General features: G+C 40.9%; 1 protein-coding gene across 2 annotated transcripts in view; it reads right to left on the reverse strand.

Annotated features, from left to right (window-relative positions):
- Rab3 (RAS oncogene family member Rab3) overlaps window positions 1-10,000 on the reverse strand; it is a 385,193-nt gene that overhangs the window by 303,662 nt on the left and 71,531 nt on the right. Inside the window, exon 1 of one of the 2 annotated variants that reach the window (XM_070085229.1) lies at window positions 2,721-2,896. The exons of the other annotated variant lie outside the window; for it this stretch is intronic. The gene's annotated coding sequence lies outside the window, so the exon portion shown is untranslated. Of the gene's footprint in view, window positions 1-2,720; window positions 2,897-10,000 lie in introns of those variants that run through there. 2 annotated transcript variants of the gene reach the window in all.

The following is a 10,000-nucleotide window of genomic DNA, read 5'->3' on the forward strand; positions in this document are numbered from 1 at the left end:
CTTCACTCATAAATCTGAGTAAGATCCTCGTATTTTCCCCGCTCCGGCTTCTTTACCTGGCAATCACTTGTACTCCGCCAACATATAATCAGACCAAGTCAGCTGAGGCCTGGAAGGATGTAGTTTAATAACAATGCTTTGTAGTTCTCTCACTGAGAACACTTCAAACCGAAGTCTCTGCCTGCCGCTAATTAGGAAAAAGGCAAAGTGTTTCTCTGTTACATTTATGCCATCTTTTAATGATAAATACTGGTTCATGACAATAAATTCCGTCAACTATTCATAACTTTATTTGCTCGGTCTATCTAAATCTTGTAGGGATCTAGTAGTTTTTTATTAGTGTGTGTGTGTGTGTGTGTGTGTGTGAGAAAGAGAGCGCCAGCCTCGCCAATAATATCTTTATTTACTACAAGTACATGTACAAGGTATACAGTCCTAGCTGACATCAGTGACATACTACTATATAGAAAGCCGCTTGTTATGCTGAGCATTTCGGGCAAATTAAGTCAGTTTTGTCCCAGGATGTGACCCACACCAGTCGACTAACACCCAGGTACCCATTTTAAACTGATGGGTGAACAGGGACAGGGACAGGGACAGGGACAGGAACAGCAGGTGTCTTATGGAAACGCGTCCCTAATGTTTCCCAACCGTACGGAGGAGATTCGAACCCCGGACCTCAGTGTGCGAGTTGAGTGCGCTAGCTATCGAGCTACAGGACACCCCCCCTTTTCATGGTTTTCTAATGTAACACTGAGAAGGTTTTAGGCTCTTTCTACCCCACAATATATTAAAATAAGTTAAGTCTCCTTCCCCCCAAAAATGGCAGTCTGCATCGAAGTTGAACCCACTCAATAAAGGTCGTCCAAGATATAGTAATGATTTGCACAGCTGTACGATTTGTTTTAAATATTTACTCAGGATCTTTCTGCATCCCACCGTCCGAGTGTCTTTTTTTTTTTTTTTTTTTTTTACTGTTCGGTATAAAATGTAGCTCACAATGTCTCTGCCCGGACAAATGTGTTTATAGGGGACCAAATCTTATTATATCTCTTTCTACAATGGCTTAGCTCTCATAAGGGAACATAATGATATAAAATTTTAAGTTTCCCTATGTATGGAGAGATACACAATCAACGATTTATAAAGACGCTCCTAACCTCACCTACCAAACTTAACCCAACAATAATAAAAATGTGAATTTTCTTTATTATTTCAACTATGCAGAAATGAACGATGTATACAATTCTAGCAAAAATACACACTCAAATTGGAGAACAAGTTACTTTCTAGGCTGTAAAGATGAATGGTGGACACGCGAAGGGTTGAGAAGTGAAGATGAATGGTGCTCTAAGGTTAAGACACACGGGTAAAGTAGTGAAGATGAATAGTGCTCTTAAGTTAAGACACAGGATAAAGTAGTGAAGATGTATGGTGGTTTAGAAAGACACGTAAGCAAACACTATGACATATTTATTAGAAAACGTTTCGGTCCTGGGACCTTGATCACTTCTAACATGTTAGAAGTGATCAAGGTCCCAGGACCGAAACGTTTTCTAATAAATATGTCATAGTGTTTGCTTACGTGTCTTTCTAAACCAACTTGTCGGTATTTATTACCAAGGTTTATACTAAGATGTATGGTATTCTCACGTGAAGACGCTCAGTGTTGTGTAGTGAAGGTGCTCTGAGATAGAAACACTTAAGTGTTCCTTAGTAAAGATGAATTGTACTCCGAGATCAAGACACTCAGTGTTGTGTAATAAAGATGAATGATACTCTGATATTAAGACACTCAGTATTGCGTAGTAAAGAGGAGTGGTTCTCTTAAGATTAAGACAGTGTTGTGCAGTTAAGATTAATGGTACTATGAGGTGAAGATGAAGGGCACTACTAGTACCTTATTTAAATTGGTGTCTAGAGGAGTCAATTAATACACCGATGTTGCAATACAAAAATTGTCTAGAATAAGTTAATAAGTTAGAGTTGTCTTAATCTGGCTCAGTATTTACCCTGGCAACGCCTAGTATCTTAGCCAGTATTCATGAAAACAGTACAATCCTATCACAAGAGCAGCACTAATTTTAATGCTGAATTAATAGAGCAGTTTAGAAACAGCAGTCGACACCTTCAGACTTTATTTTGAGCTGACTCACATGAATTACTCTCATTTCTTTGTTTAAAATAAATCGTGTGTGTTATTGCGTTTCAACTCGTCTCATTACTTCATTAACACACATATGACTGCTCTTTGACTATGGTTGTTTATAGACCAGAATTACAAGACAATATTAATGCTAATTCCTTCACTTGGAGGCACTGACAAAACACTAGTTTAGTCATGCGCCATAAAACCTACAAAATCACCTAAGACTGTCAGCTGAAATTAGTCAAATAACTGTTTTAGGGAACGACATCATGATAAATATTAAAATCATAGACAAACACTGGCTGTGGCCGCAACACCTTGGGAACATCCAAGTGTTTGCAAGAAGTGTCAAGATTAAAGGTGCATGCAGTATGGTGGTATTCCCCTCGTCTTCCATACACCTTGGCCACACGCAGAATACTTGATTACATCACAGCTCATGGGAAAGTAACGTCTATGGATTCTCTCCTATAACAATTTAGTTTGTAGAGGCCAGATCCCTTGGCCAAGAGAAGGGATGGGTTCTTGGCTCCTCTCTTCATACGCACTTTTCACCTCTTTGATCACTAACCTGTGTCGTTGTGGGTGTGTTAGGGACTTCTCCTACAAGTGTTCAAGATGTCCACAGTGTTTTAGAGCAGGCAGAGGATCGCAGCGCACGATAAAAGTAAATAATAGCAAGCTGTAGCCTAGGTAGCGTCAGGCTTGTCTCACACTCACAACACAACCGCTCTGGCCTGCCGTGACGTCCTCAACATGGCGCCCACCAATATTGATCAGCTGGATGGTAAATATGTAGCGCACACTTCTCCCCTCACACTCATCTACTCGCTTAAAATACGTTGCTGTACATATTTTCCCCGGCATCTCTTGTTTTGCATTTAGTCGCTGGGTGAGGACCCTTCCTGCTGGTGGGGTTGTTTTTCAGTAAAGAAGGGAATCTTTTCTAGAAAACGGAGCCAACTTTCGGATGGTGTTGCCGTGACTTATTTTTCAGGCCGTGGCTAAAACGGAGGGAGTGTACTCAGTTGTGGCTATTGATTCATTCAGATACGTAGGTGTCGCTGAATAGGGAGGACGTGAGCACTTCTTTCATGGGGAAAACAACTGACTTTTCTCCTTCTTTAGTCTACAGTTTGCCTATATTAGAGATGACTCAGTGAGTGTTAGAAGGAATGTAGGGCGGTGGTGTAGACGGCCTTCCAGGGCAAGACCAGCTACAAGTGTTCACCACCTTGTAATTCGTGTTATTTCCCCATACTCTGTCCCTTCGATTGTATTGGAATGCATCTTTTATCTCAATAGTTATCTCCCGCTATTCAAAAGTTCCGCTGTGCCGCTGTCTTCAAGCTTCTTTAGCAGTGAGGCTGGCCTAGGAGCGACCAAGCCGGGTAAAACTTAAAACATACCTCAACTGACTTGTCGGAGGGACTTTTATACCACCAAGAACGGCACATAACAAGACAGCTGGTGAAACTTGGCTTTAATCGGGCAAAAATTCAAACAACTTGCCTCAAAAGTGGAGCCTGTGTGGGTGCTGTAGCGGCTGCTTGGCCTCTAGGGAGACACTTGTCAGCAGATGTGGCTAATTATGACAGGTTCACAGCTGTATTTGTGCGCCTTTTTTTCTTTAGCCACAACACTCAAACAAGGCGAATTGTCTTACAAAGTTAACTAGTTTCTATATTTGTTAATTATATATTTAAAAAATTGAACATGGTATGCAAATTTAATCATATGCACCATCATGAATAACCCCACAAGGGTCTAGCACTTTCCTTTTAAATATTAATACTAATAATAATAATAATGGTAATGATAGTAATAACAATGGTAATAATAATAATGACAATAATAATAATTAAGGGACGAATTTTCTGATGATTGATAGTCTTCATTCATGAGTTTGGAAAGAAAATATTATGATGATCAGTGAGGTACATAAGCGGCAGCGGCCCTCCACAACACCAACTTGTGCCATCTGAACTTAGATGGAGAGAAATATGACTTGATAAAGTTCACTGTGTGGGCGAAACGTTGTCAATAAAGGATCGCATTATGCAACATTTGTCTCCTTGTTTTTCCGACAACTTGGTTGACATTGACGTAAGGTCACTGGCGAAGCCTATGAGTAAGGGGACAAACTGAAGCCTTCTAGATGCAATTAATAGTAAATTTTCACTGTATTATATTGACCAATGACCATGAAAACATGATACTTTAAGGAATTCCACATACGTACTGAAAAAATCATATTTTTAAAGACGATTTCTTTGTTTTTTTCACCTACCCATATTGACAGCCTGGCTTAAGCCACCTCCGCCCTTCCCTCATATTAAAATACCGGCTTAAGGTCCCTTTCCCCCAGAATAAATTCTTGGTGTTGCTACTTCGTAAGGCAACGTGTGGTAGTTCAAAAAATTTTGATTAAAAAAAATTTTAATAAGCAACTTTAAAACCATAGTATGACTTTTTCATCCACTGTAGTTTAGCCAAGTCCCACTGTAGGCGAAACGTCATATAATACAGTTTTTTCCCCTGCTAAGAGTGTCTCTGAATCATTGCTGTAAATCTGTATTGGTCTAGTGAGCTTGCTAGGTTTGAAGTCTGTCTGTTGAACGTGGGTCAATAAGCATGCATGTTATCTCGGCAGTAAAATTCAAGACTACTAACCTAACCTAAGAGAAGGATTAAACTCTCAGAGTATATACAATGAAAGAGTATGCACGTCTAAGTGTATATACCATTTCCAAAGAGAAATGTCAATCAATTGCAATGATCTGCTGTAGGATGATTTTTCCTCTCCGAAATTATTTTTTATGTAATTTAAAAGCCTAACAAAGATTATAACAGTTAAGTGTTCAGATTTGGTTCTATTTTAAATATCTTCATTTTTAATATTGAATGTTTAAATTTAGAAACTGATTTTTGTTTTCATACCAGATAAGGGGAGACGTATGGGCTAGTCTCCTTACACTTACTGACCTTATTCGTCTAGCAGTAGACTACTACAATGAAAAAATGTCGTTTTTTAAAGGAGTAGAGTGGTAAGACAGAGGAAGACTTCCGTCAGATGAACAAAAGCTCAAATGGTGGGTCATTATGTGACTAAAACCCGTGTCAGGGAACACATGCCCTGCTTCCTGACAAATCTTCCCTAACCTAGTAGTAAATAGGTACCTGAGTGTTACCCGACTGTTGTAGGTGGCATCCTCACAGGATATACATACACCGAGAAATGTATTTGTCTCAGTGTGTATATACACCGAGAGTTGAAACTTTATTTTAGGGATTCAAGTTTTTTGACTGATGGTGAACAGATTACCTGCAGCGTCAATATTAAGACCCTCGTGTACGTGTTAGGCTTTAATCCCAGTTAACCATTAACTATGGCGTCCTAGGAAAGGATGATAGTTAACATTAGAAAGGAATGGGCTATGAAATGAGCTGAGGTAGGATAACAGCCCTTAACCTATACATTTAAAGTTGTCTGAAGTTTCGAATGCGTCTTAGACCTGACTGGAGGAGCTTCGTAGGCGCTTGTATGTCCTATGCCGTATCTTGTAATTTGTATATATGGTGTGTTCTATGCTGCATGTATCTTGTAAGTTTTATATGCTGTGTCTTGTTAATTCTATATGCTGTAGCACGTGAGAGAATTCCATTAGGTAACCCTGGCCGATATTGAGGAATCTTAATTAAGAAGTGGATAGAGCGAGACCCAACTTTCCTCACACAATGTGACCCAGTAGGCTGCTTGGCAAGTTTACCTGAGGATGGGGTGGGAATGAGGGTGAGAAAAAGACGGCTGTTTGAACTGTTGGGTGTCTCATTAGGATCTGGCTGTTGGGTATCTCGTTAGTATGTGGTCGATGTATTGGGTATGACCTCCTTAACTGTATGATGATACCTTTCTGATTACAAAGATAACGAGGTTATTTCAGATCACCTTGAGATCTAATCTCTCCTCGACTGGTCAGCAAGAGAAGCCAGTTAAAGTTGTGGGAATCCCAGTCATTGGAGCAGGGTTGCGGGATTATCCAATCATTAGACCAGGGTGGTGGGATTATCTAATCATTAGACCTGGGCGGTGGGATTATCCAATCATCTGAGGACGGTGGCGGGATTATCCAATCATTAGAGCAGGGTGGTGAGATTTTCCAATCATGAGAGCAGGTTGGAGGGATTTTCCAGTCATTTAAGGAGGGGGATGGGATTATCCAATCATTAGAGGAGGTTATGTGGCGGTGGTACGTAGTCTAGCGTTCCCACCAACCTACAAGCAACAAATCTAACCTTGATAAATCCATACAACAAAGGAATATAAATCATCATTATTACTACAATTACTACTATTATATTCATGGGGAAGCAATAAAGCTGTAGGGGCCATACACCGCCTGGGGAATGGTAGGTAGTCAGATCTGAACCGAAGAAGCTACACTTCTTTGGAACAAGAACCCTTCTCCAGCATTAAGGTTCCTCAAGGGAGTATTGGTTGTGCGAAGCTGCGCCAGCCAGCAGCCCCTCTCGCCTTGCTAAACGCTGAGTTAATCCAGCAGCAGCGGAAGAGGAAAGACTTCTGACACAGACCAGGCAGTCAAGCCCACACCGCACACCTTAAATTATAGTCCTGTCAACACCACACCACAAGCAGCATCAAATACACACACACACAGAAGAGGTATAATAATGCTCATGGAGCAGGGGGAGTGACGTAGTAGCGACCAGTGAAGGAGGGGCCAGGAGCTGTGACTCTATCCCTGCAACCACAATTAGGTGAGTAAACAGAAACCCACCCACCCACCCACCCACTCACCCACACACACACACACATACACACACACACACACACACACACACACACACACACACACACACACACACACACACACACACACACACGTGCCAAATAAGTAAAACAGGTCGTTTCTAACATTTTCTCTTATACGTTTAAAGATAATATTTTTCATTTACGTTAATGTAAAAATTTTGTACTATGGTGATTTTCGCTCACCATGAGGTGGGCCAAAACGACATGGGTTCGAGTCCTCGGCTAGTTGGTGGAAATCGGCCGATTCCCACCAAGGCAGGGTGGCCCAAAAAAGAAAAACTTTCATCATTCACTCCATCACTGTCTTGCCAGAGGCGCGTTTACACTACAGTTATAAAACTGCAATATGAACACCCCTCCTTCAGAGTGCAGGCACTGTACTTCCCATCTCCAGGACTGAAGTCCGGCCTGCTGGTTTCAATGAATCACTTCATAAATGTTACTTTGCTCACACTCCAACAGCATGTCAAGTAATAAAATCCATTTGTCTCCATTCACTCCTATCAAATACGCTCACGCATGCTTGCTGGAAGTCCAAGCCCCTCGCACACAAAACCTCTTTTACCCCCTCCCTCCAACCTTTCCTAGGCCGACCCCTACCCCGCCTTCCCTCCACTACAGATTTTACACTCTCAAAGTCATTTTGTTTTGTTCCATTCTCTCTACATGTCCGAACCACCTCAATAACCCCTCCTCAGCCCTCTAGATAATAGTTTTGGTAATCCCACACCTTCTCCTAATTTCCAAACTACGAATTCTCTGCATTATATTCACACCACACATTGCCCTCGGACATGACATCTCCACTGTCTCCAGCCACCTCCTCGTTGCAACATTCATCACCCATGCTTCACACTAATACAAGAGTATTGGTACAACTATACTCTCATACATTCCCTTCTTTGCTTCCATTGACAAAGTTCTTTGTCTCCACAGACTCCTAAGTGCACCACTCACCCTTTTTCCCTCATCAATTCTACGATTCACCTCATCCTTCCTTGACCCATCTGCTGACACGTCCACTCCTAAATATATGAATACATTCGCCTCCTCCATACTCTCTCCCTCCAATCTAATACCCAATCTTTCGCCACCTAATCTTTTTGTTATCCTCATCACCTTACTCTTTCCTATATTCACTTTTAATTTTCTTCTTTTGCATACCCTACCAAATTCATCTGCCAACCTCTGCAACTTCTCTTCAGAATCTCCCAAAAGCACAGTGTCATCAGCAAAGAGCAACTGTGACAACTCCCACTTTGTGTTTGATTCTTTATCTTTTAACTCCACACTTCTTGCCAAGACCCTCGCATTTACTTCTCTTACAACCGCATCTATAAATATATTGAACAACCATGGTGACATCACACATCCTAGTCTAAGGCCTACTTTTACTGGGAAATAATCTCCCTCTCTCCTACATACTCTAACCTGAGCCTCACTATTCTCATAAAAACTCTTCACTGCTGTCAGTAACCTTCTGCTACATTGCCCCCTTATCCACCCTGTCATATGTCTTTTCCAAATCTATAAATGCCACAAAAACCTCTTTACCCTTATCTAAATACTATTCACCTATATGTTTCACTGTAAACACTTGGTCTACACTCCCCCTACCTTTCCTAAAGCCTCCTTGTTCATCTGCTATTCTATTCTCCGTCTTACTCTTAATTCTTTCAATAATAACTCTACCATACATTTTACCAGGTATACTCAACTGAGTATGCCTGTATACCTTTGCCTGTATACAAAGGAACTATGTATACTCTCTGCCAATCCCTAGGTACCTTACCCTCTTCCATACATTTATTAAATAATAGCACCAACCACTCCAAAACTATATTCCCACCTGCTTTTAACATTTCTATCTTCCTCCCATCAATCCCAGCTGCCTTATCCCCTTTCATTCTACCCACTGCCTCACGAACTTCCCCCACACTCACAACTGGCTCTTCCTCACTCCTACAAGATGTTATTCCTCCTTGCCTTACACACAAAATCACAGCTTCCCTATCTTCATCATCATTTAACAATTCCTCAAAATATTCCCTCCATCTTCCCAATACCTCTAACTCTCCTCTCCTGTTTTTAACTGCCAAATCTATTTGTTCTCTAGGCTTCCTCAACTTATTAATCTCACTCCAAAACTTTTTCTTATTTTCAACAAAATTTGTTGATAACATCTCACCCACTCTCTCATTTGCTCTCTTTTTACATTTCTTCACCACTCTCTTAACCTCTCTTTTTCTCTCCATATACTCTTCCCTCCTTGCATCACTTCTACTTTGTAAAAAGCTCTCATATGTTAACTTTTTCTCCCTTACTACTCTCTTTACATTATCATTCCACCAATCGCTCTTCTTCCCTCCTGCACCCACTTCTGCTGAACACTCTAACACTACATTCTTGAACCTACCCCATACATCTTCGACCCCATTGCCTATACTCTCACTTGCCCATCTATCCTCCAATAGTTGTTTATATCATACACTAACCGTCTCCTCTTTTAGTTTATAAACCTTCACCTCTTACTTGCTGCTTCTATTTTCCTTGTATCCCATCTACCTTTTACTCTCACTGTAGCTACAACTAGAAAGTGATCTGATATATCTGTGGCCCCTCTATAAACATGTACATCCTGAAGTCTACTCAACAGTCTTTTATCTACCAATACATAGTCCAAAAAACTACTGTCATAACGTCCAGCATCATATCTTGTATACTTATTTATCCTCTTTTTCTTAAAATAAGTATTACCTATAACTAAACCCCTTTCTATACAAAGTTCAATCAAAGGGCTCCCGTTATCATTTACACCTGGCACCCCAAACTTACCTACCACACCGTCTCTGAATGTTTCTCCTACTTTAGCATTTAGGTCCCCTACCACAAAGGTTCCTATACATTCGCTTAACATCTCCCAAAATCTCTCTCTCTCCTCTACACTCCTCTCTTCTCCAGGTGCATACACGCTTATTATGACCCACTTTTCACATCCGACCCTTATTTTAATCCAC

Source organism: Cherax quadricarinatus, chromosome 15 (assembly GCF_038502225.1).
Source record: "Cherax quadricarinatus isolate ZL_2023a chromosome 15, ASM3850222v1, whole genome shotgun sequence".
Classification (NCBI taxonomy): domain Eukaryota; kingdom Metazoa; phylum Arthropoda; class Malacostraca; order Decapoda; family Parastacidae; genus Cherax; species Cherax quadricarinatus.